General features: G+C 35.6%; 1 long non-coding RNA gene across 1 annotated transcript; it reads left to right on the forward strand.

Annotated features, from left to right (window-relative positions):
• Positions 1-3463: 3463 nt before the first annotated feature.
• Positions 3464-20548, forward strand: LOC146526510 (uncharacterized). The gene is made up of 5 exons (XR_014879408.1): positions 3464-3966; positions 4057-4243; positions 19362-19472; positions 19646-19984; positions 20058-20548. It is a non-coding gene; the product is annotated as an uncharacterized LOC146526510 (long non-coding RNA).
• The last annotated feature ends 574 nt before the right edge of the window (positions 20549-21122 follow it).

Consider the following 21122-nt stretch of genomic DNA (forward strand, 5'->3'; position numbering starts at 1 on the left):
TTGCTGGCTGGTGATAGAAAACAATGGAATTACGATAATATTTGACTTATAGTGTAGGGAACATTACTTATTCAAAATTAATATTAATATATTTACTAGAATCATCCGGACGCAGCGCATTGGAACAATTCAAACCTGTTCCGAGTTTTTTGTTATGCGTGCCGTAGGCTGCTAGCCAACATCGCCACGTTTAAAGAGTCGGCTAGAATCGCTTGCGACATTCACTTGTGTATCCATTGCTCTCTTAGCTTGCATTCAATTCTCAACCTTAACTTCTTGCTATTACGTGCTAGTTTAGCTTGTATTTTCTATTGGTATTTATTTAAATTTCTCTATTTCCTTCTGTGATTATTTTCTCTTCACGTATCTGTGAGTTAAATAAATTTGGACAATTTCTCCACAAAATTTGGATTTTTAATTTTACTCATTTAGTGTAAATCTTGATGAAATTAACAAACACTTTTCAAATGTTAACTTACTGAACCAAGAAATTAAAGCGGACACTATTAAGTCAATTCCCGATATCTCCTGCCCTTCTCCTTTTTATTTCTCCTCTGTTTCTACTGATGACGTGAAGAAGCATGTGCTGGCCATTAAATCCGATGCTACTGGTAGTGATCAAATCAGTCGGAAGATGATTCTCTTAACGCTCAACCCTGTACTCCCTGTCCTATGCCACATCTTTAATCATTCCCTTTCCTCAAACTCTTTTCCCAATGCCTGGCGCCAAGCTATAGTAACTCCTATTCCTAAGGTACCTAATCCTTTATCTTTTTCTGACTATCGCCCTATCTCCGTTCTCCCATTTTTGTCAAAGGTGTTAGAGCGTATAGTCCATCAACAACTTTCATCCTTCTTAGCTTTAAATAAAATCCTATCCCCCTTCCAGTCTGGATTTCGACCTGGGCACAGCACGGTTACGGCATTAAATAAAGTAAATGACGACATTAGGTTGGGTATCGATAATCAACAAATTACTATTCTTGTACTACTGGACTTTTCGAATGCTTTTAACACTGTTGATTTTGATATCCTCTTAGCAATTCTTAAGTCCATTAATGTATCCTCTGATGCTATTGAATGGTTTTACTCCTATCTACATGAACGAGAGCAAACTGTTCGTATTAACGATCAGCGATCATCCGTATGTCGTCTTAGTGCTGGGGTTCCGCAGGGTGGCGTCCTTTCTCCTCTCCTTTTTTCCATTTTCATTAACTCCGTTACCAAGCTCCTATCCGTTTCCTTCCATTTATACGCCGATGACCTGCAAATTTATTTGACCGCGGACGTGAATGACATTGCGAAAGCTATTGATCTAGTAAATTCCAACCTGCATACAATCAGTACCTGGAGCAAGTCATTTGGTTTGGCAATAAATCCCAAAAAGTCACAGGTGTGTTTCCTAGGCAGTCGCCAACAAATAGCTATATTAAATTTCTCTTCCTATCCTCATATTACCCTTGACAATTGTAAGCTGGAATACAGTAACACTGTTAAAAATCTGGGTATCAAGGTGGACAGCATTCTCTCCTGGGCTCCTCACATCTCTGAGCTGAGTCGTAAGATGTACTACACTATTGGTAGGCTAAAGAGATGGAAAAATCTTTTGCCCATACAAACCAAGATCTCCCTGTCGCACTCACTCTTGCTGCCTATATTAGACTATGCTGACACCTGTTATCTGGACATTTCGCAACAATTGCTCAATACACTTGAACGCCTACAAAACCTGGTTATTAGATTCATCTTCGGACTGAGGAAATTTGATCACATCAGCCAGTATCGTGATAGGCTGCGGTGGCTTTCTGTACAAAACCGTCGGAACCTCCACACTGTCACGCTCCTCTATTCCATCCTTTTCCATCCCGATACTCCTTCCTACCTTAAGGAACGCTTTTCCTTCCTTGGCTCTAACTCCTGTATTCCTTTCAGTCTCCGCTCGAAACGTGATAACGTGCTCGAGTTCCCGCAGTGCCGCACTCACTGCTACAGTAAATCTTTTACTGTAGAAGCAGTGAAATTATGGAATGCGTTACCACGAGACGTGAGACGGTCTACGTCTATAAATATCTTTAAGCGTAAAGTTAAGAATCATTATCTTCGGATGTAGTATATGTATACCTATTTGTATTTTTATCATTTATTTTATCTTATTTTCTCTTTCCCAATTATATTATATATATTTAATGTATATGTGTATGTATATTATCTATATATTTATGTATGTGTATTGTATATATATGAATAACTATATGTATGTGTCTATATGTATTATGTATTGTATGTACAGGTTATATATTTATTAAGTTTACTCAAGCTTTGCACCACATTTTGCCCTCACTCTTAGATGTATTCTATCCTTGGATTGGTTGCCTGGAAGAGATCACTTTTAGTGATAAGGCCGCCTTTGTGCATTTTATGTCTTAAAATTATAATTTTAACTCTTGTAAATGTGCAATAAAGACTTTTTATCTTATCTTATCTTAAAATAAATAAGATCATATTAAATAGTGGTATCACATCTCAACCGCTATAATAGTATTATTGAAAATGTATTATATATCCTCGGCTATCTTCATTATAAATGTTAATAGATTTATCGTTCATATAATCAATTATTATTGTAATTGCAAATGTGGTAACTACAGTACAGGTAAGATATATGTAATTGTACTGGGCTAGAGCAGTGAAAGGCAAGTGTTGTTATAACGTTAAGGGATCCCTTAAGCCTACAATTATGGTCACAAGTCCATGGCACTACTCCAAGCTTCACATCATTTAAAAGGTAAAATAACATTACTTACAGTTACCAACCTTCTGATGTTTGTTCCACACGACAATCATCTTATATATTCCGACAATTATTCTAATTTATCTTTATTTATATTATCTACTATAATTTTTCTAACACATTCGATAAAAATGATAGATAGATAGATAGATAAAACTCTTTATTGCATACATAAACAAACACATAACTATATAGTAAGACAGAAGACGTAGAGTAGCATGCAAGGGCGACCTTATCACTATTAGTGATCTAATATAAATGTTTATTTATTGAAACTCAAATTTATTACATACCTTTTAAATGATATAATAGCGATTAAAAGGTGCTAGTTGTTTTAATAAGGCATTAGGTAATAAGTTAATTAGTATTAAACAAATGTATTATTTTAAAATAATACAGTTGAGCATGAACACTAATCACTCAAACACACGAAGGAGGTTATACGGTAAAAAAGAGATTATATTACACAATAGGAGAATAAAAAACAAACAAAATTATAAAGAGAGGTCCAGTTAAAGTACTGCCTACTGCAATATATACATGGACATGGGTTAGTAATAAATAGTCTTTTACAAATAAGTTAGTTTATAGTTTAATATTATTATATCTAATATATTTACATAGAGGACTAAATATAAACATTGAACACTAACGGCCGGTTTCTGAATTGAGTATAGTACAAAATCTCAACTAAGTATTCTTAAATGGTTGAGCACGCACTTAAGTTTTTTACGTTTCACACTTCAAAACGTACTTTCGTCAAACTGTAATCAACTGATCATTTGCTCAAATACTTTTGAGCACGGCTGTTGCGTTCCCATACACGTATAAAAACCGATACTTATCGGTAATCTGTTAAATTTTGTATTAAGTTGAGTGTAAAACTAAATTAACATTCCTAAATTGTATAACGTATTTGTGTAATTATTATTTCGTGTAGAAGTGCTTTTTAAAACTAATAATTTCAAATATTAAAATATTCATAATTATAGTAATTGACCGTGTTTCACATGTTTAAATAAAACGGATTATTAATGTCAACCAGAAAATAAATATAAACAACAGAGTGTTACTTTATTTCTAATAAGATCTAAAATGAATAATAAACAAAAAACTAAGCGGGCACCTAACTACACTTTAGAAGAAAAAAACACTCTGCTTTCAATAGTAGCAAAGTAAGTATGTTCAATAATACTATTCTCAATATAAGTATATGGCATTAATATTGTTGTATATTTAGTTCTACTTTTATTACTATGCTTCAGATACCAAAACGTTATAGATTGTAAGAGGACAGGAGCATATTTTGTGCAACAGAAACAGGCAACCTGGAAATCCGTTGTTATGGAATACAACAGCATATGTACGATTGGGCCAAGAGATGAACACATGCTTAAACATTTTTATAACAATATTAAGCATCGCGCAAGAAAAGATTCTGCAATCAAAAATGTAAGTAATAATAATAAATTATATCAGAATACCCATTTTCGCAAACATTTGTATTTAATAGAAAAAACAACAAAAATATTATAAAACTAATATTACTTTATGTCACTACACTTTATGTCACTTTAAGACTTAGGTTCTGAAAAAATTACATTTATTCGTAGAGAGCTTCGCTGACGTTTGTTATGGTTGACACACGTGGTAGTGAGAGTATCTTATTTTTGTGTATAGTATTCATAATTTTTTAGTACAAATTGCAGTTTTTTAAATAAAAGATCTGTGTTGTTAAGGTGGTAGGTTTGTGTAAGTGTTTGTGTTGTTTTTGTCGTTAGATAAAATATATTAATAGGTAAGTTAGGTTAGTTAGTTGTAAAATGGATGCAGAGCATCCACCCGATCCCCCTGACCCTGGAGGTGGCATAGGTGGTTTACAATCGATTTCCCGCAAAAGACAAGGTGATGATACACCTACTAATAACAATGAAGCCATTAAAAAAACAATTATTAACCCGGCCACTGCGACTCCATCCATTCAAAATTTATAAGTCCACCCTTCCCTATCTGAAAGTCCTAAGTCCTACCTTGATACGGACAAAGGCCCTTTCATAGTATATGTGTCAAGGGAAACTCCAGACCCTGCAGCTGGGACTTCCATTAAACCCATTAAATTTGGCCAATTCCTTCACATAAATAAAATAACAAATATCACCAGCGATGGTGTGAAAAGTGTTGGTCGCAACAAAATTAGCGTTGAATTCTCAACAGCTACTGCAGCGAATTTGTTTTTATCCAATCCCATACTCAGCTTATGTAAATATGTTGCTGTTATCCCAACGTTCAATATTACTAGAATGGGTATTGTAAGGGATGTCCCAGTCGATTTTTCACTAGATGAATTTGTAAGTTCCTTGGAGTTTCCCTCTAGTGGTGTACAGGTGATGAAAGTAAGGCGTTTAAATAGAAAGTGTGTCAGTGAGGGTGTGACTACATGGGTCCCGACTCAGTCGGTTGTAGTCACATTCCGTGGTCAAATGTTGCCTGAAAGGGTCTTTTCATATCATTCATCCCTCCCAGTTGAACCCTATAGATACCCTACTATCCAATGTTTAAATTGTTGTCGATTTGGTCATGTAAAATCACAGTGCAGATCAAAGCCAAGGTGTTACAAGTGTTCAGAGTCCCACAATGGTGAAGCATGTGACAGAAGCAGGGAAAATTTTTATTGTTTATACTGTGAGAGCAAACATTTTGCCTCAGACAAGGACTGTCCTGAGTTTGCAAGGCAACAGTCCATCAAAATTACAATGTCTCAGGAGTGTATATCATATATAAAGGCTTCCGCTCGTTTCCCTCCTGTCCGCAATTCCTATGCCGATATGGCTAAGGAAATATCCTCCCCACCCACACTTTCTAACACCTTATCACCAAACTCATCTGCCCCTGTTACTCCATATAAATCCTACCGAAAGACAGTTTTCCAGTCTCCCCGTCCCCGCGCTCCTTTAGCAAAGGGATATAATAGACAAGCTCATCAAGCCTTAATTGCCAATTGTCCTTCTTCCCTTCCTAATGGTTCTGCTTTAAACCAAGGTGTTGACAGTCCAATGGAATCTAGAAAAGATCTATTGGTTGCACTAACTGAAACCCTTGTGAGTATCTTCCAAACCGCTGATGAACTTCCTATACCGTCCAACGTTGCCCAGAATTTACTAACAATTTATAAAATACTAAACAATGGAGCCACTGAGCTTCCTACAGTGGAATAGTCAAAGTATTCGTGCCAAAAAGCACGAATTACTTAACATTATTTCTCTGTATAATCCTGTCATTATTGCCCTCTCGGAAACATGGTTGGTGCCTGGCTCCCGTTTTAGGGTACCAGGTTTCGCCTGTTTAAGGGAAGACAGAAGTGACGGGTATGGAGGTTGTGCTATCCTTATCCAGCACTCCTCTCCTTATACCCTTATCCCTATCCCTCTTCACAGCCAACAGATTAATGCTGTTGCTGTGAGGGCTTTCAATATCTCCTTCCTCTCGATTTATATCCCTCACACCTCTCCCTCTCTTTTCCTTGAGCTAAAGTCTATTATCTCTTCTCTTCCTAGTCCTGTGTTGGTCCTGGGTGATTTTAACACTCATCACTCATTGTGGGGGTGTTATTACTGTGATGGATTTTCTCCTTCGTTGGTAGACATGATTGATGATGTATCTCTTTGCATTCTCAATGATGGCTCTCCGACTCGTAGGGTTAATCCAAATCAGAATCCTAAGACCGCTGTTGACCTTTCCTTATCTTCTCCTTCTCTTGCTTCCCAGCTATCATGGTCTGTTCTTCCTTCTACCCATGGTAGTGACCACTTCCCTATACTCCTCTCTATACATAATAGACATTCCCCTGCTCCCCCTCTAAATTCTTCCTCTAAATATAATTTAAAACAAGCTAACTGGAATGAGTATGCCGACTCTGTGGATTGCATGCTGGGCAATCTTCCTGAATTCGGTAATTTTGAGAATATCATTCTTTGCTATGATCGTTTTGTCTCTGCCATCTTGTCTGCAGCTGACTTGCATATCCCTAAAAAACACTCCATTCAGAATTGGATGCATTTCAATCCCTGGTGGGATCAGGAATGCTCTGATTCTGTCGATCGGCGAACATTTGCCGAAGAATCATATGCTGCCTGTATGATTATGGAGAATTACATTGAGTACAAGCGCAGAGATGCGAAATTTAGAAACTTAACTGGGAAAAAGAAAAAACTTGGATGGACTAATTTTTGTGAATCCCTTAGTCCTCGTTCTTCTTCTTCACTTGTATGGACGAATGTTAGGAGATTTCGTCGTTCTCTTAACAATAGTTCCAGTCCTACTTCCAATAATCCCTCTCTATGGCTTAATGATTTTGCTAACAAACTTGCTCCTCCCTTTGTACCATCTTATGATTTATTTGTATCCCAACTGATTGAATCTTCGGATGAAATGGATGCAAATTTTTCGTTCGAAGAACTCAAAAATGTCTTAACGGATTTAAGAGATACAAGTCCAGGTGAGGACTGTATCTCTTACTCTTTTATTGCTAGACTAAATGAGAAGTCTAAGAGGCACTTTTTAAATTTAATCAATAACATATTTCAATCAGGTAACATCCCCAAATCTTGGAAGTTCCAAAATGTTATTCCCATCCTAAAACCTGGAAAATCTCCTTCTGATCCTAATTTATACAGACCCATTGCTCTAGCTTCTGCTTTATCAAAAATTATGGAACGGCTTATAAAAAATCGTTTGGAGTGGATAGTGGAGAGCAGAAATATCTTAGCACCCTCTCAGTTTGGCTTCAGAAAGGGGTTAAGTACCACAGATAGTCTCAGTGTTTTTACTACAGACATTCGACGAGCGTATGCCAAAGGAGAGTATTTGGTTGGTGTTTTTCTAGATGTTGCATCTGCATATGATAATGTTCTTCTTCCGGTACTCAGGCAAAAATTGCACCAGCTGAGTATTCCGCCGAGGATGGCTCATTTCGTATGTAATCTGCTGACCGGTAGATCAATATCTGTGAAACATCCACTTCTTACTATACCTCCCAGACTTGTCTGGAAAGGTTTGCCTCAAGGTTCTGCTCTAAGTCCTCTGTTGTATAATTTATACACTCATGACCTTGAATTGTCTGTCAATAGTTTTTGTAACATTCTTCAATACGCTGATGACATCGTCCTTTACTACAGCTCAAAATCTGTGGAGGACATAACTTATCGTCTGAATACTGCTTTACACTATTTAAACCAATGGCTCTCTGATCATGGCTTGGCACTATCAGTAGCAAAGTGCCGGGCGGTAGTATTTTCCAAAAAGAGAGTAACTCCTGATTTTCAAATTTATTGCGGTAATAATATTATCCAATTAGCAGAAAATGTTAAATTCTTAGGCATGATTCTCGATAAAAGACTGAACGGAATTGCCCATGCTGAACATGTCAGTAAAAAATGTGAAAACGGCATCAACGCTTTAAGAGCTGTGTCTGGTGTGTGGTGGGGTGCACACCCTTATACTCTCAAACTACTGTACAATGCCATTATCCGTAGTCACATTGACCACGGATTATTTGTTTTAGACCCCTTTAACAAAGTTGCTACTGAAAAACTCAATAGAATCCAATACAAATGCCTACGAATTATTATAGGTGCAATGAAGTCTTCTCCCACCAACGCACTGCAGGTTGAGTGTGTTGATCCTCCCTATCCTATCCGTCGCCAATTCCTGTGTGATCGGTTTGTTGGTAAAATGTTACAGCTGTCATCCCACCCTCTATGGTCCAAGCTATCTGATTTAGCGGACCTCATTCCTCCGGGCAGGCCCCTACCCTACTTGCTCAATAGTTTCCTGAAATTTACTTCTCTTCCCCATCCCTTGTCCTCTTCTCCATCTAATCCTTTATTCTGTACACCTTATAAAGCTTTAGTGCACCATCCTTCTGTTATCACTAATCTTGGTCTAACCAAGGGAGCTGCTGACACCAACACAAAATTTCAATCCATAGTAAATGAAAATTTTTCAAATCACATCCTCATCTTTACAGATGCATCAAAGCTTTCAAAAGAAAGCTGTGTTGGTGCAGCTTGCTGGATACCAAAATTCAAAATTATATTACAATTTAAATGTCCTCCCGAATCATATGTGTTTACTGGAGAGGCTGTTGCTTTGTTAGAAGCAATCCGTTTCACAGACTCCCATGACTTTAAACAGACTGTTATTTGTACTGACTCTTTAAGTTGCATATTGGCTATAAAGGGAAATCCATTTCATAGTAAACTAAGGTCTTCAATTATTTTAAGGATTCGTGAAGAACTGTACTCATGTTATTTAAAGGGTTTGGATGTTACTTTGGCATGGATTCCAGGTCATTCTGGAATAAGTGGGAATGAATCTGCAGACTCGTGCGCAAAATTGGCCGTCCAGTGTGGTAATTCAGATCACTCTTCTATTTCGGCCCAGGATCTGTTGTCTCTTGCATTAACTCATTTGGATGTGTCATGGTCTGAATTCTGGGAATTGTCAAAATCTCAGAAAGGTAAATTCTATGGTGCTATTCAACCTAATATCCCCAGGCGATCTTGGTTTTTCTCCCAAAGATTTACTGAACGGAGGATTATATCAACTATTTGTCGCTTGCGCCTAGGACATGCATGTACGCCTGTGCACCTAGCTAAGATCAGGGTCAGGGACCACTCACTGTGTGAATGTGGCCTAGACGACGGTTCCCCTCCTCACATCCTTTTCACTTGCCCGAAGCTAATCCGTCCCTTATACGACGTCCTTCCTCATAAAGTTCCCCGTCCTCTTAATGTTCAATGTTTGTTAATGTTTGTGTTTAGTCCTCTTTGTAAATTTTTATGTAAATATATTAGATATAACAAAATTAAATTATAAGCTAACCTTTGTATTATATTTCTTATTACTAATCTCTGTGTTATGTATATAATTTATTATACTAATTTTAACTTTATTTGTAGGTGAAGGCAATTTTAACTGGATCTTTTTTTTTTCTACATGCATTTTCCTATCGTGTAACACTGTCTATTTTTTACCGTACAACCTCCTTCGTGTCTTCTCCATACAACGTGACATTGGCGAAGTGATATGTGCTCAACTGGCGTGCTCGGAACGCCAGATTTAAAGAACCATACCAGACTTAGGTTCTTTTCCTTTTTTTTTCTGCCATTTTACATTTTATTCTTACCATTTAGTTCTTATCTTTATCTATGTATGTATGTAGTATATATATATATATATGTGTGTATGTATTTGTATGTATGTATATTGATACGGTTATATTTATTTATGTATGAATTACGTTTGCGGCAGTCGAGGGATTGAAAAAAAACCGAATAATTATTAATTATTTATTAATTATATATTAATACAATTATTCTTAAAACTAATGACTGCTTTAATCGAAGTGAGAATAAAGAGTGTTTTTAACTTCTAATAAGATATTATAATTACGAGAATTAAAACACAGGTGCATTGGACAATTCGAAGAAATCGCTGGGTGGTCGCCTGAGATCAGGCGAGTACTTTGGTACGTCAGCATATTCGTAGGGTTAGGGTTCCATAACTCCTCCACCCCTAGAGAGGCAACTATTTGAGAATGTTGAGTGAAAAAGTTGCCGGAGTACACGCTTCCTTAGGATCTTCTGGGTTATCTCCATTTTCCAAACTTTCCTCATTCTTTCCAATAGTTTTCTTATACTTTTTATATTGTAATAAAATGATAAGTGCACCTGCACTGAATAATATTGCGTATACTGGTATGGTTGTATGATATACTGTAGTATCTTTTTCGTGTTCAATGTGTAGCGGTGATTGCATCACAATTTTATCTTTGAGTCTATGGAGTCCATGAAGATTTATAGATGATATATTAATAGTTGTATCTAGGTGAGCAATTTCATCGGATATCTTTATCAATTTTAAGGGCTGTCCTCTTATTTCGTTGTTGTCGTTGATTAACGTAAATTCTTCGGATATAATTTGGCATCCTAGGGGAATAGTTATAAGGTAGCTGCCTTTTAATGATGTAAATTCGTGTTCATTGCATGATATTTGTATCTTTTGATTCTCAGGAAACGATATAATATAGTGCATATCGTCTAGTTTCTCCATAGATCCTCGTAAAAGATTAACTGTAGTTAAGTGACAAGATTCTTTCAATATTTGGTTAATAATTAGCTCGTGGATACAATCGGAATTTGTACGTATCTGATGGTTGAGTTCTACTTGGCAGAGATACCAGCTGCTATGTTTCGGGCATTCGGCCTCTATGTACAAGAATGAATTATCGTTTGTTGCAATGAAAGGAGAGGATGGGATAAGAGCCTGTGATTTTTTATTAGGTACTACTGCTAATCTATATAATAAAAAAATATCCTTAGAAATAATAGGAAATCGGAATATAAAAACTATTTGCTTATTAGCATAGTAAGAAGCCGGTTGAATTATATTATAATATTCTCTTAATTCTAAATTTAAAATACTATCTTTTCCGTAGATAGTCTTAAGCTTGTCTATCATTGAACTTAATATATCTATACTAATCATAGAATGGTGCATGCTTGATGCATGTATAAAAGCTAAACTATTTTCTATTCTTAATAATTCGTTCCTTAAATCGTCTATGTTTTCACTTAATATTACTAATAGTTGGCCAAATTTCGCATATTTAATTAAAGTCAAACCATTATTCATTTTGTTAGAAAGTATTAACATTAAGGTACTATTAATTTTACTTTGATTTTCTACTAGTTGAGTCAAAACGCTATTATATTTAGTGATCCATTCTTTGCTTATGCTTAATTGATTATTAATTTTATTTGTAATTTTCTCTTGATTATGTTCTAATAATTTTATAGCTTCGTTATACTTTAAAGCATCAGTATAGTCTAAGTTCCCTGTAATACTTTTTATAACTGTTCCGAGTCCATCAATGATTCCTCTTTTAGATCTAGTGGGTTGTAAGGATTTAATTTGAAGTAATATCTCGTCTAATTTGTTAAGCAAGTAATTTATCTGTATTTCATATACTGAATAATATCTAATGGCATGTACCTAAGTAATTGATTTTTATAATTGTGTAAATGATTCTGTAGACTGTGTGTGCTATCTTTTTAGATTTAATGTCCGCGAATTTAATGTCCTGAAGATGTACCAGGGGTAGCATCGCAAACACTAGGATCCTGTAACAAATTTGCTGCTTTAGGGATTCGCTTTAGTCGCGATTTTGCCATAGGACCACGTTTCTTTTTAGTGTAAATATGTATGGGTAAATCGACAAGGACAGTGTCTTGTGTATATCTAGGGGCTGTTTTCTGTCTTTCAGCTAATGGATCGGGTGCATATTCTATCTCAGGTTCGCGTGTATTATTTCTATTTTCAATAAGGGTCGTTCAGTCACTAAGGGATGATTAGTTAATGATGTCGTACTCTTTTTTCATCCGCTCTTTATAGGTCTGTAAGTATTGTTGTAACATTTGTCGAATGAGGTCAAGGTCAAGACAGTCTCGGGGGTCAAAATGTCCATTTAATAGATCGAAAGGTCTATGAAATTTATTAAGAGGTCTATCGTGACTACTGTCTGCCGTTAACGTAGAGGAATTAGATCGATGAGAGGCGGCTATTGTTGAAGAGTTTAATCTTTCAGGAACCGATACCGTAGAGGAATTTGATACCCTGCGTAAGGTATCGGACGGATTGCCTAATAGGGAATTTAATTCGTCGATTTCGTCTATTAATGAATTTGTTTCTTTTGCATGTATTTCTATTCTAGAGAGAGCGTCCGCGTTAGTATTACTCTTACCTTTTTTATATATCACTGTATAGTCAAATTCGCTTAATCGTAAACGCCATCTCGTAAGCCGTGAATTTGGCTCTTTTAGGTTCATCATCCATTGCAATGGTTTATGGTCTGTAACTATTTTAAATTTCCTTCCAAATAAGTAAGGCCTAAAGTACTTTGTTGCCCAGACTATAGCCAATAATTCTTTTTCTATGGTACTATAGTTTTGTTCACTGTCGTTAAGGGTCCTAGAGGCATAGCAAATTGGTCTATCGGATCCTATAGGGCCTTGTGATAAAATAGCACCTATAGCCACATTGGATGCATCAGTTGTGAGGTTAAATTCTTTATTGAAGTCGGGGTATTGAAGTATTGGGTCATTTGTTAAAACTGTTTTACACTTTTCAAAACTAGATATGTATTCGTCATTTAAAATGATTTTCCTACCTTTTTTTAGACATTGTGTAAGGGGTTTTGTTAATTTTGCGAAGTCTGGAATAAATTTACGATAATATCCAACTAAGCCTAGGAATTGTTTTATTTCTTTTGATGTTTTCGGTATGGGATATTTTTCTATTGCAGCTATTTTTTCGGGGTTAGGTTTAACTCCGTCTGCACTTATAATATGACCTAGAAAAGCTGTCTCTCGTTTTAAAAATTCTGACTTATCCATTTGGATTTTAAAGTTGGATTCTCGTAGTCTCTGAAAAACTTTACTTAAATTCACTATATGCTCCTGTAAGGATGTACTATAGACAATGAGGAATGGTAATAGGTATGAAATAATACTTCAAAGTTCGTTACAGTAAAGTTTTTACGTATACAAATACACTAGTTTGTGTTTCATTAAAAAAAACCAAGTAGTTATGATTTTACAGGCATTTGAAGTTTGCAAAAATTTCAAATGCCGCTAACAGGGTCTGCCAACGGTGATAGGAGATCTCGCGCAGTACTTTGTTTGTTTGTTACTCGATTGTATTTAGTGTTAATACAATTAATTAAAATGGATGAAGGATTCGAAAAATGTCAATCGGATAACCTACCTGTAATAGATAGATTTATGGTTGCCGATTATTTATCGGAAAATAGTGATTTCGTCGCCACAGAAATGCGAGGAGTAAAAATGCGAAGATAAGTTTTGTTGTCTAACTAGTAATATTAATTCAATTTGGGGTATAGATATAGATAATAACTATCTTACGTTATTTAATCTGAAATTATTTATTTAAAACTGTAATGTAACCTAACCTAACTAGTTTCATATTGTAGGTAACGCTATTTGCGTTAAAAGTACCAAACTTTTTATTCAAGTTCAAAGTAGTAAGATTGTTTTATAAGTGAAAATAATATAATAATAATATAACTAAATTCATGGAGTAAGTTGAGCATGCACAATTTTTTTTTAATGTACATTTTTAATATTTTTATATACTCGTATGTATATCTGAATAATATTTCTATTGTGATTATTGAAGATCGGCAAGAGAGAGTTATGGTCGTGATGCGTACTATTGCGTGCTATTGCGTACGTATAAGTTAAAAGAGTAGGTTATGTATGTATTGCCAAATGTAGATTACAGCAGAACACCGTGCACGTATTAAACTATATTATTGCAGCTTGGAATGCAATGAAAAGAAGCAATAAGTTTATACGTAATCTGCGAAGATTGTGCCGCCAGCAGAGGTGATTGTAAACATACCATGGCATTTATAATGGGCTACATCGTCGAATCCCGGCGTGTGTTGCCAGGGTCTGCCTTCCTGCTTAACCTACTCCACTTTACACGATTTGTAACGTCCTGAGTGGTTCGACCATTGGCACTCATGTCTTGCATCACGACATCCAAACACCGCATTCTTGGGCGTTCGGAGGTCCAGCTCCAGGGACAGGACAGACATAGCAAGGAACTTGCATCCGACATAGTTCCTACGCCGGCGCGCAACGTTGCTATACCATCTTAGGCCACGCTCTTGGAGCTTATCCGCTACGTCATGGACCCCAAGACTACCTCGAATGCGTCAGACCGCAGCATCTTCATTTCCGTGACGTGAAGCTCCTCAGCGTGCCGAGATAGTGCTGGCCAACATTTGCTGCCGAATAATAGAACCAGTCAGATGATGCTCTTATATATCAGCCCGTTGAGCTTGGGTGGTATTCTGCGGTCGCACACGACACCAATAACCTCCCACCATTTGGCCCAGGCAGCGCTTATCCAGCCATGGACATCGTGATCGATGCCTCCAGACTCATGCATCCAAGGTACTTGAAACTTTTCCAACTTAACGGCGGGCTCAGGACCTACAAGGACGGTGCTCGAGTTCGGGCTCCCTCAGGCTATGTATTCGGTCTTCGACACATTTTGTTTAAGACCGCTGTTCTCAAGCGCACCCTTCCAGAGGTTCACTTTACGGTCCAGCATTAGTTGCTTCTCTTCAATGAGTGTAATGTCATTGGCATACATCATCAGCCATTGAGGCTAGTCCTGGATGTGAGCCGTGACAGTACACTACAATAAATATGAACGAACTAAAAGCCGAGCCTTGGTGAACCCCCTACTGTAATCTAAAGGGTTTGGTGTCGCCAACAGCAATCCTAACCATCGCGAATCGCAAAGCGGGATCGTGGTACATATCTCTGATAATCTCAATATAGGCCTCAGGGATCCCTTTGGATCGCAATGCCCTCCAAATACATTGACGAGGCACACAGTTAAAGGCCTTCTGCAAATCTAAAAAGGCCGCAAATCTAATGCAGAGCTCTCCTTTTTTTCCTGTATGCCTCCATCAAAGTTCTGAGTAGTCTCTCCATTAAAGTAAAAAGTTAAACTGATTAAGTTTGTGGTAACGCAAGCCAAGCCAAGTGTTGTTGGAAAAAATCAAGCTTTCTAGTATCGATACTACAATAAAAATAATCAAAGCTAAAGATTTTGGTACAACACGCCATGAAACCGCGCAGGATAGAACTGTTTTTTTGACAAAGTACTATCAAAACTTCAATATCTTAAAATACAATGCTCGCTATTACATTATGTATGTGAAAAGAAAAGATTTTTAAAATATACCTATATATTATTTATTAAACGAAACTAAATTTGTGGTGGACCGCCAGCTAAAGAAGAGCGCGAACTGCGAGTGAACGAAGACGAACTGAGCGAGCGAGTTTTGCAAGACCTGTGACGTCACGCGAGTCGGATATGGCCCGACGGAATCTCGCGTCGCGCGCTTACTTTAAAGGACAATATCTCAAAAACTAATAGACGTATCAAAATAATTCTTTCACAAGTATTTTTTGTTTTTAAAAGACAATACGATGAGCTAGAATTTAAAATTAGTGATTATTCTCCATTATATCATCCATATAGACTAGGCAAATAGAGTTTTGTAGGCCTTTCAGCACATCGTCCATCACTCGCTGAAAGGTCGCCGGAGAATTTTTTAATCCCATGGGCATACGAAGGAATTCATAATGTCCATTTTCTACGTTAAATGCCGTTTTATGTATGTCCTGAGGATCTGTTTGTACCTGATAAAATCCGCTGGCTAAGTCTAAAGTCGTAAAATACTGACATTTTCCTAATTTATCTAATACGTCGTTAATGTTGGGGATAGGATATTTATCGTCTATTGTTTTTTCGTTTAATTTGCGAAAATCAACAACGATTCGCCATTTTCTTTTACCGGATGCGTCGACCTTTTTAGGCACCACCCAAATAGGTGAGCTCCATGCCGAATTAGAGGGTCTTATTATTCCTTGATCGAGCATTTGACCTATTTGTTTCTGTCTGTCTTCCTTCTTCATGTCTATGAACATATGGGTATCTATAGCTTTTTGTGTGGACGGGGACTTCGTCGGTGGTTTTAATCGAGTGTTTTAACTTATTTGTAAAAGTAAGAGGCTCGCCTTCTAGATAAAATACGTCAGCGTATTGGCTACATAGTATTTCTAGATTTTTCCGTTCCTCAACGTTAAGATGCTCTGTACGAAGTCGCGTCAGAACGTCTTTTACACGTTGCGATTGTTCATTGCATCTAAAAGTGATATTATTAATTTTTGCATAGACGGCTCGGTCCATTGAGAATATTACGTCATTCCTACTAGGATTTTTTACTTCTACGATACCTCTGCTATTCTTAACGGACGTAAGGCATTCACTAATTATGCAATTTGAAATTTTTTGTTCTTTTACGTATGCTTCGCCATCGTGTATATTAATAGGAATATTTAACAATTTTGATTGTCCTGCTGGGATTATATCTTCATATAAATTTACATTACGGGAGTCATGTACGTATATGGGGTTTGAAGCAGTCTTGGTAATAAGTGTTTTATTTTTATAATCTATTACTGCTTCCCATTTGTCTAACAAATCGGTTCCTATGAGTCTATCGAAAAAATCATGAAATTAATATACATAAAATGTTATATTACGCGGGTCATTAAATTCATTAAAGCTCGGTATAGTTATTGAATAGTCACTTCTAGTTTTGGCATGAACATTACATACTTCAAATGGATCGTAGTTTAAAGGAAAATTATTAAGATATTTTTCTACAACAGTTGGACTTAAAAAGGATTGATTGGCTCCTGTATATGGAAGGTGACGTTGTGTATGTAGATTAATTTCTATCTTAAGGTGTCGGACTTGGAGATTTTCTGAAAATCCTGCTCATTATCGTCAGATGTAATCTCATTAATGGTTTCTATTTGTGACGTAGTGGGATTATCGGTATAGTTTTGGGGATAAGCTTCATAGTAGTCATAGTCATAGTCATAGGGGTATTTTATGTATTCGTTACTGTAATACGGTTCAAAGTCTGTGTAATAATCGTACGAGTAATCGTCTTCAAAGTTATTAAAATTTATTTCCCTTGATTTAAAATAATTTCTCGGGGGAGGATTACCGTATTTTAACCAATTATGTCCTGTAAGTGTATGCTGTGTTGGTGGCAGTGGTCGAGACACAAAGTGGCTCACACCGCTCATAGGTCTAGGAAATCCATTGCCTTGATTGGGCTTCTGTGTGTTACTATTTCGAGGCGGTAACTTAAACATATGACTGTTAGGGTTGTAGTTCGGAGGTGGTGCACCGAACATTCTTTGTGTGTGCGTGGGTAGTCTAGGGTGTTGGTGTTCATTATTAAATTTAAAAGGCTGTGTGTTAGATCTATTTTGGTATATAGGTATACTTAGTGGAAATGTGCGTGGTGCGAATGTGTGGTGAGTAGCGTTAGGTCTAGCGTTACGGTTTTGTTAAATTTTGAAACCTCGTAACGGCTGTGCATGTACATAGTATTAAGTTCTTCCTGTACATATTCCAGAGCTTTTTCTATAGTTGGTGGTCGCATACAACGAATGCGGGATCCTAATGGTTCTTTAAGACCACGAACATAGGCCTGCATTGTTACTTTTTTATATAAATCGCGCTTTGCTTCGATAGTGGTGGATAGTGTCTCATGTAGTGTAACATAGGTCATTAACATGCTAAACAAATTTTGACAATGGTCATAAAATTCTTGAGGGCTTCTATTACCTTGTGTGGCTAAGGAGAGATCATTGTATAGGGCGGTCTCATCCCTTTGGTCGGAAAAGTTATTAATTAAAAGTGTTTTAATACCTAGCCAACTATCGGGTATTCCGTTTGAATTAATTTTGCTTGCTGCTGTGCCCGTTATCTTGTTTAAAATTCCATTTAACAAACATACGTTAGAAAATTCACTACCAGGTAATTCACTAAGATATTGGATCGCTAAATGGTCACAAATTTGAATAAATCGAGTTAAAATATTTGGGTTCCCGTCGAACTCCGGGACAAGGCGGAGGGCCTTAAATATGGTGTCCGGATCGTGAGACATGTTAACTAAATTAATTAAATTAGAATAACTACAATCTAAATTTAAATTTTTTATTTCTTGCGAATTAATATTTCTTAATCTATCTATACCTAACCGACGGGCTTGCCTAGATGGAGGCTCTCGGGTCCTAGATGTGTTAGGATGGAAAATTTTGGTAACTTATGAATAGGAAGGAGCCACACGAGAACAATTCTTATGTACTCACATAAATTGCATTATCTGGTCTCTTCTCAGTTGAATCGAAGGCTGGATTCTACTCCCGGCTGCCACAGGTCCGTAGATTCTGGATTCTCGAACGGTGCTCGATAGCCACCCGGGCGGCACGCGACGCGATGATAATTATCGAGTAATTAATTTAAACCGATCGCGAACCGGCCCGCGAAAATCCTACCGACTGCGCCAATTACGTTTGCGGCAGTCGAGGGATTGAAAAAAAACCGAATAATTATTAATTATTTATTAATTATATATTAATACAATTATTCTTAAAACTAACGACTGCTTTAATCGAAGTGAGAATAAAGAGTGTTTTTAACTTCTAATAAGATATTATAATTACGAGAATTAAAACACAGGTGCATTGGACAATTCGAAGAAATCGCTGGGTGGTCGCCTGAGATCAGGCGAGTACTTTGGTACGTCAGCATATTCGTAGGGTTAGGGTTCCGTAACTTATGCTTTGTATGTGTTATGTATGGTAAATATATTGTTATTTATTTTATACCCTTAATTATATTTTTTTTGCACCCTACCCCTATCTTAATTTGCTATGTCCTCTGCCTTAAGGTTGCCTGGCAGAAATTGCTATTAAGCAATAAGGCCGCCTTTTGTACATTTAGATAATGTTATTGTATTTTTGTGTCTTTTCTTGGGTGTACAATAAAGAGTTATTATTATTATTATTATTATTATTATTAATATTACATAAATGTTTAGAAAACGATACTTGGAGCAATTGTCTGTTCAATCAAATGAAGACTTTTCTTTACAACCATCGACTAGTAGCCAAGCCGAGCTGTGGTTGTTGAAGTGGCAAATAATGAAAGTGTATGTAGACTTTAAAATGATTAAATAATTTATATTTTTTATAATATAACTCTATCTATAATGTTACAATATACCTCATTTAAATGATAAAATAAACTTTAATAATGTCTAAACAGATCATTTTTTTTAGAAGAGTTGTGGGAATTTCATGTTAATATTTTTTTTGTTTACAGATTATTATAAGTGAAAATCTACTAAAAGATTTCAAGAAGTGTGCTGATGATCAGGTTTAAAGTGTTATAGGAAAAAAAAATATTTTGGGAAACATAAAATATCACCTCTTGTGGCGGTTGAACAGTTTCCAATACATGCCAGTTCAAATCCTATTTTTATATGTTTACCAAATAAATAGTAATACAAGCTTATAATTTATGTTAAAATAGTTTTTAACTGCCTCAATATTTTTTCAGAAAAATATTAAGAAAACAGGTGGTGGTACTAAATACTCTCAGTTTTGGATAACCAAATACACCCCAATGTAAACCCATATGATGAAGCAGCTGAATATTTTGGTAGGCCTAGATCCTAAATTTTACAATTAACCAAAAAGTATATTGATATATTTATTAAAATTATTTTTTTCAGGTGAAAATGTTGAAGAAAATTCCAAAAAAAGAGTTGGAACAAAAATCCAATCCATCTATAGATAGGAAAAGGAAACAAAAACTGCAAAGAACTACCTTATTAAAAACACAATCAGCAGAAGCGCTAAAAAGAATTTATTTTAAAAAAATAATTGAGTTGGCCTATTACCAAAAAAAAACTGAAATGCAAAGGTTTAGGTCTGAAAAAAAGAAAAATGAATTAGAAATTGAATTATTAAAGATTAAACTAGAAAAGGCCAAAAAGGATTTAATTTAAAGGAATACATCATACTTATAAATGTTAATTTTTTTACTCTTTTTTATTTTGTTTAGTTTTTTTTTCTTTAATTTTAGTGTGGACTGATATTATTATAGAAATATTTACAAATAATATGTTCCTAAATGTTAAATGAAAATTTTATGTTAAAATTTTATACTATTATTATCAATATCTGTGATTTTTGAGACTGCTAGGTTTTAATTAGGATTAAAAAAACTAATTTTATGTAAAAAATTGTTTTATTTATTAGCCTTTTATGTAGACAAATACTATTTAACAAAAAAAAATACAGTCGAATTGATAACCTCCTTTTCTTACAGAAGTCGGTTAAAAAATTACAAAGAACCTATATACAAATACTATTTAACACTTAATATTATACTGATATAAATTTAATCTAATACAATGAGCCATGACTCATAAGAGCATGAGTAAAATAATTTTAATACATACAAGTAACAAATCTATGTAAAAAGGTATTTTATTACATTTTTAATAATAATAATACACTTATATAATGTGAAATATATATTAAAATGATAACACAAGTTTCAAGTATGAAGCAAAACTGATTTATTTTCAAAGTACCCCACACTACAATTATCAAATATAAATGTCAATGTAGGTACACAATGTAACCACTATAAATTATATATAACATATCTTTCCCCCATACCCATACATATTGAAATACTCATTACAATACAATTAAACAGTTAACAAAATAATAAATTACAAAATATTAATCTAATCAGTGCTTGGGATTCCAATTATATCTGGCCACAA

Source organism: Heliconius melpomene, unplaced genomic scaffold (assembly GCF_056956725.1).
Source record: "Heliconius melpomene rosina isolate 202511_hmr_F unplaced genomic scaffold, ASM5695672v1 ptg000031l, whole genome shotgun sequence".
Taxonomy (NCBI): Eukaryota; Metazoa; Arthropoda; class Insecta; order Lepidoptera; family Nymphalidae; genus Heliconius; species Heliconius melpomene.